The 24,991-nt window shown below is 45.5% G+C and overlaps 2 protein-coding genes across 6 annotated transcripts in view; one reads left to right on the top strand and one right to left on the bottom strand.

Annotated features, from left to right (window-relative positions):
* The window catches only part of LOC126356007 (D-glucuronyl C5-epimerase B), a 386,275-nt gene that overhangs the window by 94,554 nt on the left and 266,730 nt on the right, over positions 1–24,991 (top strand). The gene's annotated exons all lie outside the window — the stretch shown is intronic.
* The window catches only part of LOC126356008 (uncharacterized), a 552,676-nt gene that overhangs the window by 386,037 nt on the left and 141,648 nt on the right, over positions 1–24,991 (bottom strand). Inside the window, exon 1 of one of the 5 annotated variants that reach the window (XM_050006657.1) lies at positions 8,943–9,010. The exons of the other annotated variants lie outside the window; for them this stretch is intronic. The gene's annotated coding sequence lies outside the window, so the exon portion shown is untranslated. Of the gene's footprint in view, positions 1–8,942; positions 9,011–24,991 lie in introns of those variants that run through there. 5 annotated transcript variants of the gene reach the window in all.

Genomic DNA, 24,991 nt, shown 5'->3' with positions numbered 1-24,991 from the left:
TCCGCAACAAGACGTGGCATGGACTCGACTAATTTCTGCAGTAGTGCTGGAGGGAACTGACACCATGAATCCTGCACGGCTGTCCATAAAGTAGTAAGAGTGCGAGAAGGTGGAGATCTCTTCTGAACAGCACGTTGCAAAGCATCCCAGATATACTCAATAATGTTCATATCTGGGGAGTTTGGTGGCCAGAAGAATGTTCGTGGAGCCACTCTGTAGCAATTCTGGACGTGTGGTGTGTCAAATTATCTCGTTGGAATTGCACAAGTCCGTCGGAGTGCACAATGGACATGAATGGATGCAAATGATCAGACAGGATGCTTATGTATGTGTCTCCTGTCAGAGTCGTATCTAGACGCGTCAGGGGTCCCACATCACTCCAACTGCACATGCCCCACACCATTACAGAGCCTCCACAAACTTGAACAGTACCCCGCTCACACGCAGGGTCAACGTATTCATTAGGTTATCTCCATACCTGTACACGTCCATCCACTAGATACAATTCGAAACGAAACTCGTCCGCACAGGCAAAATGTTTCCAATCAACAGTCCAGTGTCGGTTCTGAAGGGCCCAGGCGGGACGTAAAGCTTTGTGTCGTGCAGTCATCAAGGGTATACGAGTGGGCCTCCTGATCCGAAAACCCATTTCGATGATGTTTCGTTGAATGGTTTGCAGGCTGACACTTGTTGGTGGCCCAGCACTGAAATCTGCAACAATTTGCGGACGAGTTCACTTCTGTCGTACTGAACGATTCTCTTCGGTCGTCGTTGATCCCATTCTTGTAGGATATTTTTCCGGCCGCGGCGAGGTCGGAGATTTGATGTTACCGGATTCCTGATATTCATGGTTCACTTGTGAAATTGTCGTACGGGAAAATCCCCAATTCATCGCTACCTCGGAGATACTGTGTCATCGCTCGTGCGCCGACTATAACACCACGCTCAAGCGCACTAAAATCTTAGGAACCTGCCTTTGTAGCAGCTGCAACCGATTTAACAACTGCGCCAGACATTTGTTGTCTTATATAGGCGTTGCCGACCGCAGCGCCGTGTTCTGCCTGTTTATATCTCTATATTTGAATACGCATGCCTATACCACTTCCTTCCCCGCTGCAGTGTATTTTTTTAATTTACGGCCTAGTGCAAACGATGTCGTTGGTGAAACGAAACACAGGTTGTTTCAGGGGAGTTGCAAAAGCGTAGTCTAGTCTAATTCGAATAAATTATTACACGTAACACGTGTAAAATTTTGATTGGCTACAGAGATGCAGCTGTTATAACGTTACGCAAAACACTCACAAAAAGTGGTAAGTGAAGGCGAATGATTAACTTCAATGCTGACGTTCATGAATTCCATCTACAGCGTCAATGCACTTTCGAATTCTATCTACAACATCACATGTATCGTTCTGATGTCTTGATGTTCTTTTATAGAGCGGCAGTATTTATAAGCCAAACGATCTTCTGCCTCTTGCGTTTGGGTCTTTTTTACAGACTTCGCCTTTCCAACCATCCCCACGGGCAAAAAGCCGATGGTGTGTATATTAGAGGCCGTTAGTGTGCATTTCTTGCCCGCAGCTCGTGGTCGTGCGGTAGCGTTCTCGCTTCGCACGGCCGGGTTCCCGGGTTCGATTCCCAGCGGGGTCAGGGGTTTTCTCTGCCTCGTGATGACTGGGTGTTGTGTTCTGTCCTTAGGTTAGTTAGGTGTAACTAGTTCCAAGTACTAGGGGACTGATGACCATAGATCTTAAGTCCCATAGTGCTCAGAGCTATTTCAACCATTTTGTGCATTTCTACCGATTCATCTTACAGGTGCGTGTTAGGTTAGTGAATAAACACTCGTGAATCTGGTTCTCTCCGGTAAGTAAATCGCCTACTGTATTCCCTTCAAACAGTAACAGCGTTTCCTTTAGAAAATCCATACCCAAAGATACCGGCACACTCAGCATTTATAAATAGTTCGGCATTGTTAAACGATGCAGCAGAAGTTTGAAACATACCATAGCAACTGTTGACAAACTGATTTATATAAACAACTTCTTAGCTTTAACATCAAAAGAAACATTCCAATCTATAAACAGGTTCACAGCAACTGGAGCACCAACATACAAAATCAAAAATTTATCTCTGTAATCAGCTGTATATCTGTAACCAATACAAATTAGAATATTTAATTCGAATTAGTCTGTTGTTATCCTAAATTATTTACTACCAGTGAACCCCGAATCTCCGGATTCTTTAAAAAATGAAACTCCTTGTATGAAACATCTTCATAGCTCTTATTATTTACAAATGAGTTCAATATTTGACATTTAGCACTGAAGCGAAAATTGGAAAAGTTTGAGAATATGTTTAAATTTTGCTGAGTGGATGAGCATAGTCCGGGGAATTTGCTCTTAGTTTGTGGGAAAATGTAGTTTTTCATGCATCTCAATGATTGTGACGTCATATGAATATGACATACAGGGTGTTTCAAAAATGACCGGTATATTTGAAACGGCAATACAAACTAAACGAGCAGCGATAGAAATACACCGTTTGTTGCAATATGCTTGGGACAACAGTACATTTTCAGGCAGACAAACTTTCGAAATTACAATAGTTACAATTGTCAACAACAGATGGTGCTGCGGTCTGGGAAACTCTATAGTACGATATTTTCGGCATATCCACCATGCGTAGCAATAATATGGCGTAGTCTCTGAATGAAATTACCCGAAACCTTTGACAACGTGTCTGGCGGAATGGCTTCACATGCAGATGAGATGTACTGCTTCAGCTGTTCAATTGTTTCTGGATTCTGGAGGTACACCTGGTCTTTCAAGTGTCCCCACAGAAAGAAGTCACAGGGGTTCATGTCTGGCGAATAGGGAGGCCAATCCACGCCGCCTCCTGTATGTTTCGGATAGCCCAAAGCAATCACACGATAATCGAAATATTCATTCAGGAAGCCGTACAGGTAAAAATAAACTTCGTCAGTAAACCAAAGCTGCCCACATGCATATCGCCGTCATCAATCCTGTGCACTATATCGTTAGCGAATGTCTCTCGTGCAGCAATGGTAGCGGCGCTGAGGGGTTGCCGCGTTTGAATTTTGTATGGATAGAGGTGTAAACTCTGGCGCATGAGACGATACGTGGACGTTGGCGTCATTTGGACTGCAGATGCAACACGGCGAACGGAAACCCGAGGCCGCTGTTGGATCACCTGCTGCACTAGCTGCGCGTTGCCCTCTGTGGTTGCCGTACGCAGTCGCCCTACCTTTCCAGCACGTTCATCCGTCACGTTCCCAGTCCATTGAAATTTTTTAAATAGATCCTGTATTGTATCGCTTTTCGGTCCTTTGGTTACATTAAACCTCCGTTGAAAACTTCGTCTTGTTGCAACAACACTGTGTTCTAGGCGGTGGAATTCCAACACCAGAAAAATCCTCTGTTCTAAGGATTAAACCATGTTGTCCACAGCACACTTGCACGTTGTGAACAGCACACGCTTACAGCAGAAAGACGACGTACAGAATGGCGCACCCACAGACTGCGTTGTCTTCTATATCTTTCACATCACTTGCAGCGCCATCTGTTGTTGTAATTTCGAAAGTTTGTCCGCCTGAAAATGTACTGTTGTCCCAAGCATATGGCAACAAACGGTGTATTTCTATCGCTGCTCGTTTAGTTTGTATTGCCGTTTCAAATATACCGGTCATTTTTGAAACACCCTGTACACATGACATTGTAATTCTGTCAGAGACAGCAAAGGACTTGGAAGAGCAGTTGAACGGAATGGACAGTGTCTTGAAGCGAGGATATAAGATGAACATCCACAATAGCAAAACGAGGATAATGGAATGTAGTCAAATTAAATCGTGTGATGCTGAGGGAATTAGATTAGGAAATGAGACACTAAAAGTAGTAAAGGAGTTTTGCTATTTAAGGAGTAAAACAACTGATGATGGTCGATGTAGAGAGGATATAAAATGTAGACTGGCGATTGGCAAGGAAAGCGTTTCTGAAGAAGAGAAATTTGTTAACATCGAGTATAGATTTAAGTGTGAGGAAGTCATTTCTGAAAGTATTTGTATGGAGTGTAGCCATGTATGGAAGTGAAACGTGGATGATAAATAGTTTGGGCAAGAAGAAAATAGAAGCTTTCGAAAAGTGGTGCTACAGAAGAATGCTGAAGATTAGATGGGTAGATCGCATAACTAATGAGGAGGTATTGAATAGAATTGGGGAGAAGAGGAGTTTGTGGCACAACTTGACAAAAAGAAGGGACCGGCTGGTAGGACATGTTTTGAGGCATCAAGGCATCACAAATTTAGCATTGGAGGGCAGCGTGGAGGGTAAAAATCGTAGAGGGAGACCAAGAGATGAATACACTAAGCAGATTCAGAAGGATGTAGATTGCAGTAAGTACTGGGCGATGAAGAAGCTTGCACAGGATAGAGTAGCATGGAGAGCTGCATCAAACCAGTCTCAGGACTGAAGACCAGAACAACAACAACAACAACAACAATGAACTCAAAAACGCACACATTCTATTGAACAAGTACTCATCTCTCTTGAGGTATGCATTCTACAGTCCACATTTACTAGACACTTTTTTCTTGTTTTGGATATTATCTCCTCCTGAAATATGGAAAACTAGCAGTAAAGAGAGTTGTTTCACACCCTGCTGTCATTTACCGTCTTGTAAAGTTAGCACGTGATAAAAACCAATAGCCAAATGATTTAGACGAGATATCTGTATTGTGCGAAATGTGGTATTTGAACAGCGTGAAGTCAACCACATGCATACCAAAAGAAATCCGCTAAATGTTGGTTACGCTATAAATCACTCAGATCTAAAGGCTGTGATTCAACTAAATACTTAGGGATTACAATTACGAATAACTTAAAATAGAAGGATCACAGAGGTAATGTTATGGGGAAAAGCCCGCCAAAGAAGAAAGGCAGCTCGTTTTGTATTGTCACGAAATAGTGGAGAGAGTACCATGGACACGATACGCGAAATGGGGTAGCAATCATTAAAACAAAGCCGTTTTTCGTTACGGCAGGACCTTCTCATGAAATTTCAATCGCCAATTTTCCAATCCGAATGCGAAAATATTTAATTGGCGCCCACCTACATAGGGAGGAATGATCATCATAATAAAATAAATCAGCGCTTGCACGAAAAGATGCAAGTTTTCGTTTTTCCAGAGCGTTTTTCGAGAGTGGAACGGTAGAAATGGTTCAAATGGCTCTGAGCACTATGGGACTTAACTGCCGTGGTCATCAGTCTCTTAGAACTTAGAACTACTTAAACCTAACTAACCTAAGGACATCACACACATCCATGCCCGCGGCAAGATTCGAACCTGCGACCGTAGCAGTCGCGCGGCTCCGGACTGAGCGCCTATAACCGCGAGCCCACCGCAGCCGGCGGAACGGTAGATAAACAGAGTGAAGGTGATTCGATGAACCCTCTGTCACGCACAGGATTGTAAATTGTAAGAGTAATCACGTGGATGTAGAAGTGCTCATATTACTTCAGACATGCATTTTAGAGACCAAGTTTACAAGGCAGTTTTTCTCGTTTTGGTCAATACTACGTACTCCCAAAATATGGAAAGCAGAGAGATTGGTCTGTAGAAGAGAAATGTTTCACAATACTGTTCGTAGTTCTTAAAGTATGCATTCCAGACTGCATCTTTATTACAGTTTTTTGCTTCGAAAGATTGTGTTTGCCCATATCCCAGAGTATTGACCATTCCTCCTAGGATCACCTGTATGCTGATATTGTCTGAAAAATGTGTGGAGATTATATTAGTAATAACGATGTAATAAATTAAAACGTCAAGCCTTACGCTGAAAGTTTACTGCCTGAACAGCGAAAATGTACTAAGCAATAAACTTTTTTCCTTTCATCATCTTGCGAGAAAAAGTTTGACAAGTGTTTGAAGTTTATATTAAGTTTGATGGTGGACTTTAGGTCTCCTCATTCTCAAATACCGGGCGAATATAGTCTGACTAATACGTGCGTCGTGAGTTACGATGCCTCACTCTGCACAGTTTCTAACTGTGGTACATGTCTTGCTGTATTAAACCTTTAAACATAAGATTATACCTCTCAATGAGTATATTATGTTCAGTATTTTAAATTTTTAAATTCGGTTATTTACACGAAACCGGCGAGAAAATACTCCTATCGGAGTACAAAGAAGGAAAATATACTCCTGTTTAACTCTGAGTGAAAATTGGCGTACCTGCTGCCTCATTATATCCTCATCAGCACCTTTAAAAAGGTTCCCGAAAGTTTTGGGATGCGAACATATTGCGCTCATGTCAACAAGCAACTCACCTCTCACTCCCACAAACGCCCCTAATTGTAACTCGTTCACACCCATTAGTCCATCGGTGTAGGTCGCTCATAACCATTCACTCCCACTTACCCATTCTCAATCACTCACTCCGCCTAATTCATTGTTATTATCTCTTTGTCTCTCTCTAACTGTCACTGTCTCACAACCGCAATCTCCTTGGTCTCGATATGTTCGCACGCCCAAATTTTTGGGATAACTCTTACAGGCGGTGAGAAACGTAGAATGAGGCAGCTGGTAGTCTACCATTCAGTCAGTCTTTTAAAAGGTGCATATTCGCCTATTTATGCCCCTATAGGAGCATTTTTTCGGCTGTTTCCCTTCTTTTCCCTGCTACAGCACGGAATATTTCTCATATTAAAAGAAATGTATCGGTCAGTAAACTTTTGATAGTTTACTTGCGCGTAATTGAAATAACGTAAAACTAATTTTACACCTCATAGAAGATTTAACGTGCAAAAAAATGTTGCATACGCTTCAATACTACAACATGGGGTTTCCAGAACCATTCTGGTAATAACGGAGACCCTTTTTTGGATGTTTGTCGATGCTACGTATCTTTATAAACTATGTTTTCACCACACACCGGATTATCCTTGGATATTTTACGTGTAAATTATGGGTAACATCGTATCTCGGAATCCGGTAGAGATAGCACGAAAACTTTGAAGGATGTTGTAGCTCGGTATCCTTGGAACATACAGTAGAAATTTCAGCCATTTTCTTTGTCTGGCTGTCTTTGAAACCGCGGCTCGGTTTTGGGGTCTTCCTCGATAACGGATGAAAATGTTTGGAAACGAGAAGTTCACAGTTCTAGATAAATGCCTAGAGAATATACCGTTAAAGAATGGTTCAGATGGCTCTGAGCACTATGGGACTTAACTTCTGAGGTCATCAGTCCCGTAGAACTTAGAACTACTTAAACCTAAATAACCTGAGAACATCACACACGTTCATGCCCGAGGCAGGATTCGAACCTACGGCCGTACCAGCAGCGCGGTTCCGCACTGAAGCGCCTAGAGCCGTCGGCCACAGCGGCCGGCCCTTATTATGCGTTGCGTTTTGGAACATAGTGGTATACTGAAAATCACATTTTTGTTGCCTCTGGAAGCCGTTAGAAAGGCGACATGCAACTGGGACTGTGTAGTGGACTACATCTACATCTACATTAATACTCCGTAAACCACCCAACGGAGTGTGGCGGAGGGCACTTTACGTGCCACTGTCATTACCTCCCTTTCCTGTTCCAGTCGCGTACGGTTAGCGGTAAGAACGACTGCCGGAAAGCCTCCGTGCGCGCTAGACTCTCTCTAATTTTACATTCCTGATCTCCTCTCGCGAGGTATAAGAAGGGGGAAGCAATATATTCGATGCCTCATGCAGAAACGCACGCTCTCGGAACCTGGACAGCAAGCTACACCGCGATGCAGAGCGCCTCTCTTGCAGAGTCTGCCACTTGAATTTGCTAAAAATCTCCGTAACGCTATGACGCTTACCAGATAACCCTGTTCAAATGTGTGTGAAATCTTATGGGACTTAACTGCTAAGGTCATCAGTCCCTAAGCTTACACACTACTTAACCTAAAATATCCTAAGGACAAACACACACACCCATGCTCGAGGGAGGACTTGAACCTCTGCCCTGACCAGCCGCACAGTCCATGACTGCAGCGCCCTAGACCGCTCGGCTAATCCCGCGCTGCAATAACCCTGCGACGAAACGTGCCGCTCTTCTTTGGATCTTCTGTATCTGCTCTGTCAACCCTACCTGGTACGGATCCCACACTGATGAGCAACACTCAAGTATAGGTTGAAGGAGTGTTCTGTGAGCCACCTGCCTTGTTGATGGACTACATTTTCCAAGGACTCTCCCAATGAATCTCAACCTGGCACCCGCCTCAGCAACAAGTAGCTGTTTAGTAAGAGAGATTCTCCCTGAAACGTTCAGTGTATTTTTTGTAGTCTGCAAACCGAAATGAGAAAGTCAGTGACGAGATTAGAATTGCGGAGTGTGACACAGTGCTCTCGACCAGAGGGTGAACAATCATCGCCAGCCGAAGTGGCTTGTGACGGTCTTGGCCGGAAATTTCTAGACTTGCGCTATTGGGTGGGGAATTGTAGGACGCCCCTAGATATGACAGGAGTGCACTGCACAAAGGAAGCGGCTAGTCGGGTAGCAGAGCACTTGTGGCGTGCACATGGTTGTTTTTTTTAGGCTACGTAATAGTGCGAGGTGTCCTGATAAACACTCACCAGTCGACGTGCATGCAGGGAAATCAGGACGCGCTCAGTGTAAAGACACTTCAGCTATCAAGATATTAGCAGTAAATTTTCAGAGTGTTCGGAATAAAGTTCCTGAATTTGCTGCCCTCCAGGAAGCGTGTAGCGCCGGCCGGTGTGGCCGAGGTTAGGTTCGAGTCCTGCCTCGGGCATGGATGTGTGTTCTGTCCTTAGGTTTAAGTAGTTCTAAGTGCTAGGCGGCTGATGACCTCAGAAGTTAAGTCACATAGTGCTCTGAGCCATTTGAACAATGATCGCAAAGAGCTGGCAAGGTACCGGCGCCGGGGAGCGGCCGACTGACCTTAATCTCGGAGGGTGGCTAGCCGCGGCTGCGGCCTGCGGGAGCTCCGTGGCGAGACTAGAGCGCGGCGCGGGCAGCGAGCTGAGCTGAGCTGAGGTGAGGTGCCGGCGCCACGTGCGGTCCGGGGCCGCCTGCCTTCCAGTCCGTCGCGCGGCCGGCCGCGAGCCAGCGATCAAAGGGCGCGTTTTACGGCACGCTTGAGCCCAGCGCGTACGCCGCGCCGCGCACCTGGGGGGAGGCGCCGCACCGCAGCGCGGCACGCCCCAGTTTTTAAAATACCCTCGCGCTGCCTGCCTGCCTGCTTCACAAGTCGCTAGCCGACGCGGCCAGGCGTTCTGCGCAACCCGGCCCCGCGGCGGGGAATACCCGCAGGCATGCAGTCACCCACATTCCTCCTGCACCAAACGACGCCCGTAACTGACGTACCAACACCTGTCCTTCTCCGTGGATCACGTCTTGTTCTTGAATTATTTTGATTTGATAATCAGACAACCGACTCCTGAAAGTAACATCGTAAATACAACTACTCGCCATGAAAATTGCTACACCAAGAATAAATGCAGATGATAAACAGGTATTCACTGGACAAATATACACTCCTGGAAATTGAAATAAGAACACCGTGAATTCATTGTCCCAGGAAGGGGAAACTTTATTGACACATTCCTGGGGTCAGATACATCACATGATCACACTGACAGAACCACAGGCACATAGACACAGGCAACAGAGCATGCACAATGTCGGCACTAGTACAGTGTATATCCAACTTTCGCAGCAATGCAGGCTGCTATTCTCCCATGGAGACGATCGTAGAGATGCTGGATGTAGTCCTGTGGAACGGCTTGCCATGCCATTTCCACTTGGCGCCTCAGTTGGACCACCGTTCGTGCTGGACGTGCAGACCGCGTGAGACGACGCTTCATCCAGTCCTAAACATGCTCAATAGGGGACAGATCCGGAGATCTTGCTGGCCAGGGTAGTTGACTTACACCTTCTAGAGCACGTTGGGTGGCACGGGATACATGCGGACGTGCATTGTCCTGTTGGAACAGCAAGTTCCCTTGCCGGTCTAGGAATGGTAGAACGATGGGTTCGATGACGGTTTGGATGTACCGTGCACTATTCAGTGTCCCCTCGACGATCACCAGAGGTGTACGGCCAGTGTAGGAGATCGCTCCCCACACCATGATGCCGGGTGTTGGCCCTGTGTGCCTCGGTCGTATGCAGTCCTGATTGTGGCGCTCACCTGCACAGCACCAAACACGCATACGATCATCATTGGGACCAAGGCAGAAGCGACTCTCATCGCTGAAGGCGACACGTCTCCATTCGTCCCTCCATTCACGCCTGTCGCGACACCACTGGAGGCGGGCTGCACGATGTTGGGGCGTGAGCGGAAGACGGCCTAACGGTGTGCGGGACCGTAGCCCAGCTTCATGGAGACGGTTGCGAATGGTCCTCGCCGATACCCCAGGAGCAACAGTGTCCCTTATTTGCTGGGAAGTGGCGGTGCGGTCCCCTACGGCACTGCGTAGGATCCTACGGTCTTGGCGTGCATTCGTGCGTCGCTGCGGTCCGGTCCCAGGTCGACGGGCACGTGCACCTTCCACCGACCACTGGCGACAACATCGATGTACTGTGGAGACCTCACGCCCCACGTGTTGAGCAATTCGGCGGTACGTCCACCCGGCCTCCCGCATGCCCACTATACGCCCTCGCTCAAAGTCCGTCAACTGCACATACGGTTCACGTCCACGCTGTCGCGGCATGTTACCAGTGTTAAAGACTGCGATGGAGCTCCGTATGCCACGGCAAACTGGCTGACACTGACGGCGGAGGTGCACAAATGCTGTGGTGCACAAATGCTGTGCAGCTAGCGCCATTCGACGGCCAACACCGCGGTTCCTGGTGTGTCCGCTGTGCCGTGCGTGTGATCATTGCTTGTACAGCCCTCTCGCAGTGTCCGGAGCAAGTATGGTGGGTCTGACACACCGGTGTCAATGTGTTCTCTTATCCATTTCCAGGTGTGTATTTTACTAGGAATGACATGTGGTTACATTTTCACGCAATTTGGGTGGAAAGATCCTGAGAAATCAGTACCCAGAACAATCACCTCTGGTCGTAATGACGGCCTTTATTCGCCGGGGCATTGAGTCAAACAGGATGGCGTGTACAGGTACAGCTGCCCATGCAGCTTCGACACGATGCCACAGTTCATCAAGAGTAGTGACTGGCGTACTGTGACGAGCCAGTTGCTCTGCCACCATTGACCAAATCTGGAGAATGGTTCTGGCCAGGGTGGCAGCCGAACATTTTCTGTATCCAGAAAGGCCCGTACAGGACGTGCAACATGCGGTCGTGCATTATCCTGCTGAAATGTAGGGTTTCGCAGGGATAGAATGAAGGGTAGAGCCACGGGTCGTAACATCTGAAATGTAACGTCCACTGTTCAAAGTGCCGTCAATGCGAACAAGAGGTGACCGAGGCGTGTAACCAATGGCACCCCATACCATCACGCCGGGTGATACGCTAGTATGGCGATGACGAATACACGCTTCCAATGTGCGTTCACCGCGATGTCGCCAAATATGTATGCGACCATCATTATGCTGTAAACAGAACATGGATCCATCCGAAAAAATGACGTTTTGCCATTCGTACACCCAAGTTCGTCGTTGAGTATACGATCGCAGGCGCTCCTGTCTGTGATGCAGCGTCAAGGGTAACCGCATCCGTCGTCTCCGAGCTTATAGTCCATGCTGCTGCAAACGTCGTCGAACTGTTCGTCCAGATGGTTGTTGTCTTGCAAACTTTCCCATCTGTTGACTCAGGGATCGTGACGTGGCTGCACGATCCGTTTCAGCCATGTGGATAAGATGCCTGTCATCTCAACTGCTAGTGATACGAGGCCGTTGGGACCCAGCACGGCGTTTCGTATTACACGCCTGCGCCCACCGATTCCATATTCTGCTAACAGTGATTGGATTTCGACCAACGCGAGCAGCAATGTCGCGATACGATAAACCGCAATCGCGATATGCTACAATCCGACCTTTATCAAAGTCGGAAACGTCATGGTACGCATTTCTCCTCCTTACACGACGCATCACAACAACATTTCACTAGCCAGCGCCGGTCGACTACTGTTTGTGTATGAGAAATCGGTTCGAAACTTTCCTCATGTCAGCACGTTGTAGGTGTCGCCACCTGCGCCTACGTTGTGTGAATGCTCTGAAAAGCTAGTCATTTTCATATCACAGCATCTTCTTCCTGCCGGCCGCGGTGGTCTTGCGGTTCTAGGCGCGCAGTCCGGAACCGTGCGACTGCTACGGTCGCAGGTTCGAATCCTGCCTCGGGCATGGGTGTATGTTATGTCCTTAGGTTCGTTAGGTTTAAGTAGTTCTAAGTTCTAGGGGACTGATGATCATAGCAGTTGAGTCCCATAGTACTCAGAGCCATTTGAACCATCTTCTTCCTGTCGGTTAAATTTCGCGTCTGTAGCACGCCATCTTCGTGGTGTAGCAATTTTAATGGGCAGTAGTGTACTTCCTTACAAAAAGGTCCTAAATATTCGATTCAGTTACCGTACAATAGGAAATTAGTGATAATAACGTCGTTATGAAGAGTGTTTCCGTAAAAGCGTGCAAAAATTTAACATGCCATACAGGATGCTCCACTAAAAAATTTGAGGTAGGGAACCTGAGGTCAGAGAAGCCAGCTTAAGGAGATAATATGAATAAAATCACATTACTGTGTACTTTTTTTATTTACATTAGTTATAGTTAACTGGAAGGTGTTGACAGGTACTAAAACTACCGGACTATCACTTCAATAAGTCACGTCTGCAAAATACTAACTCTAATTCTTAATAGACGAACGGAAGAACTGTCAGAAGACGACCTCATGGAAGATCGGTTTGGATTCCGTAGAAATGTAGAAACACTCAAGGCAATACTAACCCTACGACTTATCTTAACAGATAGGTTAAGGAAAGGCAAGCCTACGTTTCTAGCATTTGTAGACTTAGAGAAAGCTTTTCACAATGTTGATTGGAACAGTCCCTGCCAAATTCTGAAGGTGGCAGGGATAAAATACAGGGAGCGAAAGGCTATTTACAATTGGTACGGAAACCAGACAAGGCTGTATTCAAACTGTGCATTCAGCAAGCAGTAGAGGAAACAAAACAAAAATTTGGAGTAGGAATTAAAGTCCATGGAGAAGAAATAAAAACTTTGAGGTTTGTCAATGACATTGTAATACTGTCAGGACAGCAAAGGAATTGGAAGAGCAGTTGAAGGGAATGCACAGTATCGTGAAAGTAAGATATAAGATGAACGTTACCAAAGGAAAACTAGAATAATGGAATGTAGTCGAATTAAATCAAGTGATGCTGGGCGAATTAGATTAGGAAATGAGACACTTAAAGCAGTAGATGAGTTTTGCTATTTGGGCAGTAAAATAACTTATGTTGGTCGACGTAAACAGGATATAAAATGTAGACTGCAATGGCAAGGAAAGCGTTTCTGAAGAAGAGATATTTGTTAACATCTAGTACATATTTAATCGTCAGGAAGTCTTTTCTGAAAGTATTTGTATGGAGCGTAGCCATGCATGGAAGTGGAACATGGACGATAAACACTTTAGACAAGAAGAGAATATAAGCTTTTGAAATGTGGTGCTACAGAAGAATGCTGAAGGTTAGATGGGTAGATCACGTAACTAATGAGGAGGTACTAAAACGAATTGGGGAGAAGAGGAATTTGTGGCACAACTTGACTAGAAGAAGGGATCAGTTGGTAGGACACGTTCTGGGGCATCAGGGGACACCAATTTAGTATTGGACGGAAGCGTAGAGGGAGGCCAAGAGATGAATACACTAAGAAGGTTGCAGTAGTTACTCATTGATGAAGACGCTTGCACAGGATATAGTAGCATGGAAAGCTGCATTAAACCAGTCTTTGGACTGAAGGCAACAACAACAACAACAACAACAACAACAACAACAGTTAACTGCAAATACCAACACTGAGACAATGAACATACCGTTTGTATCGTATCTTACAAAATGTGCTGAAACTGACGGCCATCTAACTCAAAGCAAGCATGACATCGGCGAACAAGATTCTGGCGCACCCTGACAAATATCCCCGGTGAGTTTCGAATCACATCACAAGCAGCTGGCAACTAATTCCATCTCCGTATTGAAAAAAAATGGTTCAAATGGCTCTGAGCACTATGGGACTTAACATCTTAGGCCATCAGTCCCCTAGAACTTAAAACTACTTAAACCTAACTAACCTAAGGACAACACACAACACCCAGCCATCACGAGGCAGAGAAAATCCCTGATCTCGCCGGGAATCGAACCCGGGAACCCGGGCGCGGGAAGCGATAACACTACCGCACGACCACGAGATGCGGGCTCTCCGTATTGACTGTGGTTTCATACACAAGTGACTTTAGATATTCCCATAGGAAATAATCAGGGGGATTCAGGTCGGGTGACCTCGCAGGCCAAGGAATAGGACCTCCTCTTCAAATCCAGCGAACAGCAAAAACAGCATTGAGATGGTTGCGGACATCTACATTGAAGTGAGGCGGTGCACCGTCACATCGTATCTAAATCCTCTCACGGACAGGCAAGGGTACGCTCTCAAACAACTCAGCAGAACTCATTGCACGAAGCTAAAGTATAACTGGCCTTTCAGACGGCCACGTAGAAAAGATGGCCCAATGAGATTGTCGCCTATAATGGCGCCCTAGATTGTCACAGCAAAACGTACTTGATGGTCTGAAAATACTACAGCGTGAGGGTTTCCCTCGTCCCATACATGGCTATACCTGTTCTTCGGTTGAAACTTCCGGCCTGAGAGGCCGTTGTCAATGTATAAAATTGCCACCTATCGTTTCGTCCCCATTTGCGGGAGACATCTTCTGAGGTCGTCCGGTTACTGCCACTCTGGCTCCAGGTACTCTCGCTTTTATAGACAGCATAGAGGGCACCACCATTCGTCACGTGATGCCAACGGTATGCCTATCTTTGGAAGGCGCCATCATTCTCGATTAAGAGTAACCGATTGTCATTCTGCTGGTGCAACATCGACATCCATATTTTGTCCAACTTTAAAACTTACTCTTTTCTATTAAAATTACTATGGTGTTTGTGAATCTCTATTGCTTCTCTATACATGGGTGCATGATAATGGGATGTTCGTGCTAGAACACTTGTGTCATTAAATTTAATTTCGTGGTTCCCATCTCGAAAAACATGCTCAGCTACGGCCGATTTTCCGATGTGTCCTAAGCGACAGTTTCTTTTATGTTCGGCTAAGCGGGTGTTTACACTTCTTTTCGTTGTTCCAATATATACGTGTCCACAACTGCATGTAATTTTGTATACCCCAGGTGTCGCTAGGGGGTGTCGGGCGTATTTGCAGTTCTTAAATATTCCTTAATCTTCTTGGTGGGTCTGAAGATTGTTTCGATCCCATACTTGTCCAGAGCTTTCCAAATACGGTCCGTGACTTTATTAATGATCGGTAGGAAAACTTTTCCAGTAGGTTACCGTTGTTGCTCTGGACTTCTGGCTTCTCTTTTTTTGATGGAAGTCTCGATCAATTTCCTTGCTGGTATATCCGTTTCTCATGAAGGCTGACCGTGATTTAGTTGATCTTGTTAGTAAGCCGGCTGGCAGATTTTGTCGGCTCTGTCCACGAAGGTTTTAATGACATCTCTTTTTTGCCTAGGATGATGGTAGGTGGAAATTTTATACATCTACTACGGCCTCTCAGCCCGGAAGTTGCAACTGAAGACAACACCGGCCGCGTAAGTCTACATTGTATGGCTATTCCTGCTGTTCAAAATACCATCACGATCAAATGGGGCCTCGTCAGTAAACAGCACCATAGGGAGGAAGTTTGAAGGATCATTCCATTGATGGAGCAATCGCAGACACAATGCGACCCTTGGTGCAAAGTCAGTAACAAGCATTGCGTGGACTCCTTGCGGGTGATATGGACGTAACTGCTGTTCGTGGAGTGCTCGCTAAACGCTAGTATGTGCAGTGCCCATTTCACGTGCAATACGACGAGTACTTGTCGTGGGGACCACTGCAAACCGGCGGGGTCAGGGATTTTCTCTGCCTCGTGATGACTGGGTGTTGTGTGCCGTCCAGAGGTTAGCGAGTTTTAAGTAGTTCTAAGTTATAGGGGACTGATGACCATAGATGTTAAGTCCCATAGTGCTCAGAGCCATTTTCCACTGCAAATGTTCCAGCAACTCCTCTTCAAAATCGGATGTGCGAGTGGTTCTCATGTTGCCAAGTCCCTGGTTTCTTCTTTCCAATGAACCTATTTCCCGTTAGTCGACCGAGAGAAATAAACACGTCGTGGCCGATACCTGTCAGGAAATCACTCATGTACAGCCTTTCAACACATCGAGGGCACTTACCCATACACAAGATGCATGTCACTGAGTTCTGCGAAACTGTAACGGTACTGCTCCATCATATTGTACTGCAACTCTCTGAATAGCACTGAGTAAAAAATGGTTCAAATGGCTCTGAGCACTATGGGACTTAACATCTATGGTCATCAGTCCCCTAGAACTTAGAACTACTTATACCCAACTAACCTACAGACATCACACAACACCCAGCCATCACGAGGCAGAGAAAATGCCTGACCCAGCCGGGAATCGAACCCGGGAACCCGGGCGTGGGAAGCGAGAACGCTACCGCACGGCCACGAGATGCGGGCTAGCACTCAGTAATGAATGGGTCTGTTGTTGATTCACAACACGTTCTGTCATGGCACGATGAAACAGAACCATCTTATCGACAAGTAAATAAAACCTGCATCATAACTTCGAAGTAATCATCTCGTCCTTCTTGCTTCCTTGCAGAAAATAAAGAATGCACATGCATATAAAAAGCACAGTACGTGTAAAATTGTACGCATGTTAGTTTTAAATAAGCTGGAAAATAATGTTAGACAAAGTTGTAGACAAGTTTACTTCCATACCTCCCTAAGTTGGTTGCTCCAACCACAGGTTTCCCATCTTAAATTGTTCACCAGAGCATTCTCTATGTCCTGTTATACTTTTGCTCGCTCTTACGGAAACATCCTGTAGAATCACTGAGTACGGCTAGCAATAGAAACGCACAGACAAAAAAAAGGGGGAAACACCCAGAAGACATGGTCGGAAGTCGATCATCCCTGACTTCCTTCACGTACACATCGTCGGTGGGGATGTGAACGATTAGTCTTGCTATTCTCTGTGACAGGTAGAGAAGTCATTAGTCCACACTAGCGTTGTTCCTTTTAATGCTGTTACCACGCCTGAAGAGTACATAAGAAGCTTGGATAGCATTAGATGTTGACAGAACACTGAAGCACACGGAGATGCTGCGTAGCTTATGAGACAGCATTATCAGCACCTGACAGTGTTTTAAAGGGTTTCGTTGTGGGTCGGTCTCCGTGCGACTGGTTTCCTTACAGCGCAGTATCCAAATTTCTACATCTACATCTACACTTATACTCCGCAAGCCACCCAGCGGTGTGTGGCGGAGGGCACTTTACGTGCCACGTTCCAGTCTCGTATGGTTCGCGGGAAGAACGACTGTCTGAAAGCCTCCGTGCGCGTTCTAATCTCTCTAATTTTAAATTCGTGATCTCCTCGGGAGGTATAAGTAGGGGGAAGCAATATATTCGATACCTCATCCAGAAACGCACCCTCTCGAAACCTGACGAACAAGCTACATCGCGATGCAGAGCGCCTCTCTTGCAGAGTATGCCACTTGAGTTTGTTAAACGTCTCCGTAACGCTATCACGGTTGCCAAATAACCCTGTGACGAAACGCGCCGCTCTTCTTTGGATCTTCTCTATCTCCTCCGTCAACACGATCTGGTACGGATCCCACACTCATGAGCAATACTCAAGTATAGGTCGCACGAGTGTTTTGTAAGCCACCTCCTTTGTTGATGGACTACCTTTTATAAGGACTCTCCCAATGAATCTCAACCTGGTACCCGCCTTACCAACAATTAATTTTATATGATCATTCCACTTCAAATCGTTCCGCACGCATACTCCCAGATATTTTACAGACGTAACTGCTACCAGTGTTTGTTCTGCTATCATATAATCATACAATAAAGGATCCTTCTTTCTATGTATTCGCAATTTGTGGGGCAAACGGCTGTGATACTGTCCCGATGTTGTACCGCGTGGTAATGTGAGGCTAGACATACTCTTGGATTCCAGTTCATCACACCTGACCATCACGCAGGAGGACCGCCGTATTCTCTACCAGGCACATCGTAATCTATTCACATCTGCGCCTGTAGCCCGAGAACGTTCTGCCTCACGCCGCACAACTTGTCGGAAACTAGCAGGAGCGTGGCAAGTGAATTACCGTCCGAAGAGTAGTCCGCTGTTAACGCCACTACACAAACAAATGCGTTTGGAGCGATGCCTGACCGGGAAGCAATGAAGTCGCAATATGTTCGCCGACTAACTGTGGTTCCCTACATGACAGTCGTTAGCAAATATGCTGGCACCCTGAGGGGAGCTCTCCTTCTTTCAATGTTTTGAAAACTGCTGGCGTCTTGGTGTCTCAGCCATCGAGTATGATTATATGTCACGGCCGGTAGTGATTGAGGGATGTCCGACAGCACAGCGGTACGTCACGGATATCCTGTGACCTCGTGTGTTACCTCTCTTGCCATAGTATCGTCGTGCCATTTTTCAATTGGACGATACTTGTCCACACAGGGCACATCAGTCTATAAACTGTCTGCTAGACGTTGTGGGACTTCCGTCGAGAGCAGGATCCTCAGACTTTCCCCAGTAGAGCAGTTGTGGGATCAGCTCTGACGTCAAGCCCATCCCAGTGCCAGTATTCAGTATATCAAGGACCAGATACAGTACCTGTAGGCCAGCTGGCGTCAAATGGTACAACGGCTTTCTGACACAATTCCCAACCGAATCCGTGCATACACCCAGGCCACAGAGGGTCAATGTCATACTGAAAGGTGGACTCAAACTGCCAAGTTCTTTGTAAATTTGAATCGATTTTGTAATCAATCAGATGACATCACATGCCTACCCAATTACCAAAGTTACCATTTAGTTTTCTCCGATCCTTCTGGATGTTTCACCGGATTTTTTTTTGTCAGGAATTTTATTTCTGCTTAAAAAGTGCCAAAAGCCGATTCAGATGAAACAATCTCCAAGGAAACTGAAAATGTTCAGTATAAATGGACAAAGTTCAAGAGTATTGGACAATATGACTGAGGCAGTTACGTGTTGATTAAAGTTGTGAGGGTTGGAGAAGACCATCCTTTGTTCGACAACCTGGTTTCAAAGCTCCTTCGAGAGCAAAGAAAGCTTCTGCGCAGATTTAAAAGTAATCAGAGCCTTATAGACAAACTAAAACTGAAATAAGACAAAATTAGTCTAAGGAGAGCCGAGAGTGAAGCGTTCAAAGAATACGGAAGTAAAGTTCTACCTCCCGATGTGAGTAAAAACTCGAACGAGAGTCGGTCTTATATCAAATCAGTAAACCTGTCACAACAATCTGTCCAGACAATCTGTAACCATAACGACATCGAATAAAGGGATCATAGAAGGCCGAAATAGTAAATTCCTGTTTCCAAAATGTCTCACTAAGGAAAATCGAATTTCTGTTTCTCATTTAAACAGCGTCAATTTTTTCGTGAATAAAATAGTATAGATTGCTTAACATATGTCTTTATTTATAGCGTCGTTTCCCCTACTATTTTCAGCGGATTTTTAATTAAGATTAAAGGAACGCACAGAAGGTGAGGCGTTTGTTATACATTATTAATCTATAGAAGATGAAAAATAAGAAGTTAAAAAGTTTTATAAACTCACCTCATCGAAACCTTTCTAAGATTTCACTTTTTAATTTCTTAACTTGATAATGTTAAGCAAACAACTTTGTTACCGAACAGAGCTATGAGCACAAGCGTAATTGACGAAAGTCAACGAAAGTAAATATGCAAAAGGTATTACGAATGCTTTCGCACCTGAAAGTAGGCAAACCTCACCCAGGGATGTCGAAAGGGTTGCCTAGCCCTCAGGCGCTAAAGCATCCGCCAGGCTGATTAAGAGTCGAAATTTCTGATACGTACATTTGTAACCCGCTTAATAAAGTTGCGTCAGTGGGACAGATGGTGTTGCCGAAGTGGTGGGGGCGTGGGGGTCTTACGAGAGTGATCGTTTGCAGTTTTATTTACACATATGTTATTGGTGCACTCCCCCGTAATCACGCCACAGGAGTGGGGGAAAACAAGAGGGCTGGAAAAGCATGAGTACCTTTTACCACTTTGGATCATGTTCAACTTTAGTCCAATGGTTTTGACTGGTCCCTAGTGGTTCCAACCTGTACCCCAAGCCAAAAATTGTGTTCGCGCTGCACTCCAAAGGGATACGATCACACTCAACGGGGATGCAGCTCTGCAGTGTCCTTACAGAAGGGATGAAAAATCCGACGGTTTCAGCGGTGTCAAAAGATGTAAGAACATCTTCGTGACGCACATCGCTCTGGGAACTGTCGTTTTCGACAGCGAAATACGTGGCAATCAGAGCGCCCGAGAAAGGCGTCGTTTCACTGCTGCCATTTAGGACACCTCCTGAGGTCTTTTCGAGTCGATTCTGAGCGGCGGTGAGTCTGAAAATTTTTCCGAGGCCGCCCATACCATGCGAAAACCGCGTGATTTCATCAGTGGACGTCGCGTTCTGACCTCCATCGCAGAGGCTTCAAAAGAAGGGGTAAAATGTGGGTAAGAGGGATTGTGGCGACTTTCTCATCGTGCGACACGTCCACTGTGACGGTGGGAAAAAAATTTGTGAAATCTGGTGCCAATGTGACATCATTAATCCGCTTTACAACTCACATGAACTTCTGAGCTGTGGCCTATTTTCGAATGTATCAACACCTCGCTGTTGAAGCGTCGCCGTGCCAGAGGGCGACGTCGTAGAGCGGCACGCTTTTGCAGCATTACAGAGAAAGGTTGCAGGCACTTTTGGGCAAAATTTCAAAATTATCGCCCCCAATGATCCTTTAATTTCGTAACGCAGTGTGTTTTGCGAACATAGAACGGACGACGACCATCCAAGACATGAGACAACAGTTGGTCCAGCACATCCACGGACTGAGGCAGAATAAACAGGGGCAGCCCAGTTAACGGTAACAGCTGAAGTTTCCATGCCACAGTTACACCGGGAAATTGGTCCTGGCTGGAGCAAGCTAGATAGTCGGGTGTAGAGAATCGAACATCCAATGAGCGCATGTCAGTATGTTGTTTATGAAACAACCAGTCACAAGATGGAGGAGGCCAGGCGCGTGCGCCGGGATACGGGAGCGGAAAAAGCGGCGATAGCTGTGAGCGTTACTCGGAGATTGGCCTCCCAAGGGTGGCAAGGATTCGATAAGAGATTTTAAATCAACAGGGGCTACGGTAGACGAAGAAAGTGGCAGCGAGTTCTACATGGAGTTGCGGATAGCGGGGAGACACCGTCAACGCAAATCAAGGTACAATCCTGAAGGGGACACGTGATCTTTTCGGTGAAGGACCTGTAGTTTTCTGTACCTGTAGCTAGTTTCCAGGAAAACCTACGAGTTTCTTAGGGCATGAATGAGACTAACAAAGTTTTGATAACTACTTAAGTTAAGCCAGGAATTACTGGGCGTTCCCCTAATAGAGCTACTTTGAACTTAAATTTAATATTCACTCTCACTTTATATATACTTGTCCTTATTGGTATGAGGACATACTGAAAAGTAATGTATCCGAATTCCTTTATCTGAAAACTCTTGAAGCTTTTCAAATAAAACAAATGTTGTTAACATTCTACACTTTTGTTCTTTATGTCTACATATTTATTTCTCAAAATAGACACCTTACCGACGAACACATTTCTCCCAACGAGAGACCAGTTTTTTGGCACCAAAGAGAAGACTCCGAAAGTGTTCTGTAAGTTCTGATAACAGATGAAAATCGGATGGGGCCAAGTCGGGATTGTATGAAGGATGATCGATGACAGTGAACGCAAGGCGTCGGATTGTTGCAGATGTAACAGTGCCCGTGTGTGGTCTGGCATTGTTATGCTGAAGAATATGGTGGACGAACTCTTCGAATTCGAAACTCGATTACAGCAAGCCGTTTCTCAAACACCGACGTAGTTACACAACGCCATGTTACATGATAAAATTTGGAGCCCTGAAGCGACAAAGGGTTTCTATTTGGGTCAGTGAAGCGGAAAGTCGACCAAGTAATATGCATGAGATGTAATACCTCAACAAGATATTGAGAACACAATACAAAATTCGCAGGCATTACCTTTCAGCACGCCCAGTAGTTTCTTTGTTTGTTCACGTATTTTGTATTGTCACTGCATCCCTGCGTGTTATGTTACATTTGAGTGTGGCGGAATGAAAAGAAGAGATGTCAATTAATTCCATTCATTGTTATTTCCAGCATTGATATCCCTAGGATTCGCCGAACCTTTCAATTGAATTTGTCTTCGGGAAATGGGTTTTCAGAAGGGCCCATTGCATCCCGGTAAATTACCGTTGTGTTACAGTGTCAACATTATACAGTGAGGCTGGAGACCCAGTTATTTAGTTATCGGTGCCGCGACCGGTAATATTACAGGCAGCCAAAAGTAATTGACTTCATTTAGGTAACTAAGTAAAGGAGTGGAACGTCACGTAAGTCTCAATGAGAGACATCTCGCATGCACAAGTAACATGGTTTCCTAGTGTAACGTGGTCAGACCAAACCTGACCTAAGCTCCAGATGCTGTATGTCTTTAGCAGTAACGTCATCGGTTGTTTTCCCGTGAGCGCGGCTAGGCGGTTTTATTACTGCGAGCCGTTCAATAAAGAGCTGTTCGTCTCTAGGGTGGCTATTCCCTACAGTGGCACTGCGTTCGTCTTGTACTACGTCGAAGAAATGATGGCCGTAGCGGAAAATTTAGGGTGAGCCATAAAAGTGCAAGGGGACAGAAACTAATGATAACTTTCGCAAATGACAGTCTTCTCGCCATATGTCAGCAGTCTCATGTTCGTCTTCAGAATGGTGAAAAAACCCATTCGCTGTCTAGTTGGATCTCCCTGTTCGCTGAGGTCTAATTTTCCTTTCTTACTGTCCTGAAATTTTTTTAAGAATAAACTGAAAAATAAATCCTCGAACCTGAACATTTTTCCGCATTCGTGCACCCATTATTTCATTCATTCACACTTCGTTTTCCGCCAGTCCCATGAGAAAGGAGAGTATCCAGGAAGTGGAACGAGTGAAGTTTACATTAATAGGTAGCAGCTTGCTGCGTACTTTTGTATAGCAGTATACTGTTCTGTCCCACGCAATTACCACCACCAGTTAGGTAACTAGGAAACTCGTCGAAACACTGCTAGAAAACGACGAAACGACTCGATTGAAACACGGTAACATTTCATCCATGACATTTGTCGAGAAAGCCTACATTCCCATACCGTATGAGCATTATCATGTGAGTGGGTGCATCGCTAGGTCATTGAAGCGCTTTCTGCAAGATGTATGGTGATTAACTTTACACAATATTCTTATGGCACGCTTCTACAGAAAAAGCGTTTTCGCTTGAGCTGAAATGCCGTAGAAGATTAAGGCATAGAGCAGAATTAAGTGGAAACATGCAACGCATGCTAGTAACCCTCTAAATTAATCAATCAGTATGATTACTTTTATAAGTACCTAGTACCAAAATATACACCCAAATGACATCAGTCTTTGTTAATTGTTTTAAAAGACAGCAAAGAGTACACGGACTAATAGTGGCGGGAGAGGAGCCATGTCGCTGCCGCTACCATCAAGACTCCCATGCAAGAGCGATTTACAGGTATAGGTAGCGTGCAGAAGCTAGCCTAAGCCAGCAAATGTATTTATATTTCAAGTCAATCTGTAATCAGTGATTTAAATACTCTGCCGTGGAGTCAGGAAACATTTCTTGAAAAATATGAGTAGTTAGAGATACATAACATTTTGTGAAACGGTGAAACGGTGTTGTGAAACAGATTGTACACCAGATGGATACCTTTCAGAGGATGCTGATAAAATAACTGCATACTTACCGATAGCAATTAAATAGGGCGATTTTTTTCCACCGTGTACAAACTCTAGCAACTGATCGATGAAAGAATACGAAGCAAAACAGGTCTAACGAACTTATGTCTGGAAATGTATGGTTTCCATGCTAGAGACCATTTATTCAATCATACTTTGTTACACAGACTGCGGTCTAATACGCGCTGTATCGTGCAGCTACAGTTACAATAAGCATGATTCAAGTGGCTCTGAGCACTATGGAACTTAACATCTGAGGTCGTCAGTCCCCTGGAACTACTCAAGCCTAACTAACATAAGGACATCACACACATCCATTCCCGAGGCTTGATTCGAGCGTAGCGGTCGCGCGGTTCCAGACGGAAGCGCCTAGAACACCGCCACACCGGCCGGTACAATAAGCATGGTTTCCTCCTAGACGGTGGTACAGTTACTCATACGTCATGCCCTAGCACCATTTCCTGCCATAGTAACTAATAATGTTGTCTCCGATTCCAGTCTTCTGCTGACTCGTCTTGTAGTGGATGCGATACAGCGTTGTATACAATGGTTCCGTACTCGAATCGAGAGCTTGCTGCTTATTTACAGAAAGGCAAATGACAACGGCGGCGTGAAGCAAGGTTGTATCGGGAGAACTATCCGGACCGACAAGAACCACAGCACTCAATGTTCGCAACAATGTTTCTCCGTTTGTCTGAGACAGGGTCGTTTCAGGAAATAGGAAATCATGAAGGACGCACCCGTAATGTTCGACACTAGATTAACACTGTGGAAGGCGACCGCCGTGTCAGTAGCAGGCAGTTGGGCCGCCAGTACATGGTGAGCCAGGTGAACGTGTGAAACATTCTCCATGACAACTGTTACTATCCTTATCACTTACAGGGTATGCAGCGACAGGCTTTTCACATCGGGAGCAGT

The sequence above is a fragment of the Schistocerca gregaria genome, chromosome 3 (assembly GCF_023897955.1).
Source record: "Schistocerca gregaria isolate iqSchGreg1 chromosome 3, iqSchGreg1.2, whole genome shotgun sequence".
NCBI classification, from domain to species: domain Eukaryota; kingdom Metazoa; phylum Arthropoda; class Insecta; order Orthoptera; family Acrididae; genus Schistocerca; species Schistocerca gregaria.
Note: the sequence above shows the minus strand (reverse complement) of the source record. Positions and strands in the feature narration are given on the sequence as shown.